Source organism: Myotis davidii, unplaced genomic scaffold (genome assembly GCF_000327345.1).
Source record: "Myotis davidii unplaced genomic scaffold, ASM32734v1 scaffold2091, whole genome shotgun sequence".
NCBI lineage: Eukaryota > Metazoa > Chordata > Mammalia > Chiroptera > Vespertilionidae > Myotis > Myotis davidii.
This window is the reverse complement of record NW_006282603.1, coordinates 10,182-14,093: the sequence shown is the minus strand read 5'-3', so window position 1 is coordinate 14,093 and position 3,912 is coordinate 10,182. Positions and strand designations below refer to the sequence as shown.

The 3,912-nt window shown below is 59.5% G+C and overlaps 1 long non-coding RNA gene across 1 annotated transcript; it reads right to left on the bottom strand.

The window, feature by feature from the left end:
* Positions 1-1,049: 1,049 nt before the first annotated feature.
* On the bottom strand, positions 1,050-3,912 carry LOC107182255. Its single transcript, XR_001512974.1, has 2 exons — positions 3,857-3,912; positions 1,050-1,804 (listed from the first exon to the last, which is right to left on the bottom strand). It is a non-coding gene; the product is annotated as an uncharacterized LOC107182255 (long non-coding RNA).

Below are 3,912 nucleotides of genomic sequence, written 5' to 3'. Positions count from 1 at the left end.
CGGGAACGCTCCCCGGGGAGCCATTCATTCGCCTGTTTTTTATCAGTGAGATGGGGGGGGCGGGGGGCAGGGGGGGATGACCCGCACCAGTGGACACACAGGACCCCTTGGGCATTGAGCCAGCGCCTGGGATTCTGGGACGGCTTCAGGGGACGGAGGCACGGCTCTCCCCATCCAATGAGAACATGCAGCCCCGGCCAGTGTGGCTCAGTGGCTAGAGCGTCGGCCTGCGGGCTGAAGGGTCCCGGGTTCGATTCCGGTCACAGGCACATGCCCCGGTCGCAGGTTACCCGGCCCTGGTCGGGGCGTGTGCAGGAGGCAACCCATCGACGTGTCTCTCTCACATCGATGTTTCTCTCCGTCTCTCCCTCTCCCTCCCACTCTCTCTAATCAATGGGAAAAATATCCCCAGGTAAGGATTCACCAAAAAGAAAAATAAATAAAATTTAAACAGGGGTACCGAGAGGTGGAGGGACTTGCTCACGGGCACACGGCCCTGGAGAGAGGCTGATGTAGGAGCCCGGGTCCCCGCGTCCGTCCACCATTCCTGTCGGGGACGGTGCACTTTGAGGGCGTGAGTGGTGAGACAATTTCACGGGGGGCAAAACCGGCAACATCATTCAATGTCTGCCCGGCCGGCGTGGCCCAGGGGTTGAGCGTCGACCTAGGAGCCAGGCGGTCACGGGTTCAATTCCCGCTCAGGGCACTGGCCCGGATTGGGGGCTGGATCCCCAGTGGGGGGCGGGCAGGAGGCAGCCGGTCTGCGATTCTCTCTCATCACGGATGTTTCTCTCTCTCCCTCTCCCTTCCTCCCTGAGATCCATAAAAGCCTATTTTATCGAAAGCTGGGAAATCAGCAGATGTCAGTGTCTGACCCAAGGAGAGGATCACTGCACGCCGACCTCGCCACCACCAGGGACTGCGGGTGACCGACCGGGACGTCCTCACGCTGCAACACGAGCGACACGTCCCGCACCCGGTGCGATCTACGTGAAAACCGTGTGTCGCAAAGGCTGGGCGCCCCTTTCAAAGCAGCGGCTTCTGGGAGGCGGGGTTCTAGGTTTCTGTATTTCCCCCCAAATTTCTGAAACGCACACTTCACCGGCAACAGGAAAAATAGACCCCTCTCTGTTTGCAGTTTTTAAAAATGCAGCCGGGGAGCAGCCCCCGTGCCTTCTATGGGGCTTTTCGGGGGGATCCTCCTCACCCCTGTTCACAATGGCCCCCTGGAGGGGCTTGGGTAGGGGGGGACGTCCTCGCTGGGGGCCCCCCAGGGCCAGTGCACGGGCCGGTTGGCATCTGATGAGCAGAGGGCCCCCGAAAAGGAGGCCACGGTCGTGTCACGCTGGAGCCCGGGGAGGTGCCCGGCCCATAGTCACCGCGTTCCCCAAACTCGCCCCCCGCTGGAACCCCTGGGGCACCCCGAGCGTGTCACCCTGACGCGCGGGTGGGAGCAGGCGAGGCCAAGGGGGGCTTTCTCCGCCCCCAGGGGGACCGCGTCCCCTCCCGTGTGGACGGGCTGAGCGCCCGGTGCCCGGGGACCCAGCGGCCACCCGCCCCCATCAATCATCCAGGTGCTGCTCCTCCCAGGTGGACGTGGGGATGGCGCTGTACGGGTCCATGATGACCTTGGCGCAGCGGATGATCATGACCACCAGGAAGAGGCAGAGGAAGACGAAGCAGGCCAGGGTCAGTCCTTTGTCCACGTCCACGTAGACGGGCTCGGGCGTGGGCTCCTCCATCGCGGGCCGGCGGCGGGGGGCTCCTCCTCCGGCTGCTGGGGGCCTGGGACCATCTTCCAGCCCTGCCAGCGAGATCGTGGTCATCATGTCATTATTATTATTTTTTTTAAATATATCTTACTGATTTTTTACAGAGAGGAAGGGAGAGGGACAGAGAGCTAGAAACATCGATGAGAGAGAAACATCCATCAGCTGCCTCCTGCACGCCCCCTACTGGGGAGGTGCCCGCAACCAAGGTCCATGTCCTTGACCGGAATCGAACCTGGGACCCTTCAGTCTGCAGGCCGACGCTCTATCCACTGAGCCACACTGGTCAGGGCTTATCATTTCATTATTATTTTTTAAATTATTTAAATGGTTTTATTGATTCAGAGAGAGGAAGGGAGAAGGAGAGAGAGAAACTTCCATGATGAGAGAGAATCATGGATCAGCCGCCTCCTGCAGGCCCCCCACTGGGGATTGGAGCCCACAACCCGGGCATCTGCCCTGATTGGGAATCGAACCGTGACCTCCTGGTTCATAGGTTGAGGCTCACTGAGCCACACCGGTTGGGCTTTTATTATTTAACTAGAGGCCCGGTGCACAAAATTCATGCACTCGGGGGGCGGGAGCCCTCAGCCCAGCCTGCACCCTTTCGCAGTCCGGGAGCCCTCGGGGGATGTCCAACTGCCTCAGAGACAGGAAAGGCTCCTGCCACGGCTACTGCCCTCACCTGCAGTGAGCCAGCTCAGGGCTTCTGGCTGAGCGGCGCTCCCCCTGTGAGAGCCCACTGACCACCAGGGGGCAGCTCCTGTGCTGCGCGCCTGCCCCCTGGTGGTCAGTGTGCGTCATAGCAACCGGTCATTCCACCATTCGGTCAATTTACATCTTAGCCTTTTATTAGATAGGATAGGAAAAGGGTGAAAGAAAGATTGAATAGTATAGCTTTGTCCATTTAACGTCCTCCAGGCCTGTTTTTGGTTGACTGATGGGGGAAGGCCCTGGTCAAGAGACGCATGACCACTAAGGTCTGAGAAGTATGGGAAGGTGCCTACCTGTCAATCACCCCTGGAAACAAATTAGCGGCCAAAAGAGGCTGTGGCCACTGCCAGGGCGGGGAACCTGAGTATTTCAACTTCTGAGTGAAGGAGGGTGCTTTTGGCTCTTGGCCCTTGGCCTTTGACCCTCTGGGGACGCGTGTCGCAGGGGTCACGTTCCCCTGCACTCACATGGCCCACGGCCTTGAGGGACCTACACCGGGGACTGACGTACATTTTAATTAGTCTGAATACTGAACTGGACCCGGCTGCAACGTGGAACACAAGCTTTGGACCCGCGTCCTCCTGTGGGCAGGGAGGGTCGTGCCCACTGGCCTGAGGCTGGGGGAGGGCCCCCACTCCCCTCCTCATCTGCCTCGGCCCCTCGGAATGACAGCCTGCTGCGCCCCCTGCCCCCCGGAGCCAAGTGCGAAATCCTGGCGCACCGAGGTGGTCCACGTTGCATTTCCCGTGCCCTCAATTATGTCATCCTCACGACAGCCCTGGGGGCAGGTCAGCCAGGCGTCACTCTGGCCGTGTGATAGCTGTGGAAACTGAGGCCCAGGAAGGGGAAATGAGTCATCCCCAGGCCCACCTCCCGAGCCGTGGGCCTTGCAGGCCCCGCCCTCCTCTGGTGGAAGCAGTGGATCCGGCGCCCCCACCCGCTCCGAAGCGTCGGGAGGACACCTGGGGGCCGACTTCTGCTTGGCAACCTGGCCTACCTGTAACCACGGGGGACCATGCTGTTTCCCCTCCCACACCTCGTCTTCCTCCTCACCTGTCCCCGGAGGGCACTGACCTGCTGGTCCGGACTGGTCACTCAATTGGAGGACTCAGCAAAATCAATTGGATGACTCAGCAAAAATCACTTGCATGACTCAGCAAAATCAATCAGCTGACTCAGCAAAATCAATTGCATGACTCAGCAAAATCAATTGCGTGACTCAGCAAAAATCAATTGCAGGACTCAGCTAAAATCAACTGGATAACTCAAGACAGAAGCGAGAGTGCAGAGAAAACAGAGATTCCACAGGGAAGGGAGAGATTGGAGTAAATAGATTCAGGAGAGAAGCAGGAGATGAGAGAAAACGGAGTCACCTCTTCATAAGGGCCACGGGGTGGGCTGGCACCCTGGGCGGGGCTGCTGCAGGCGG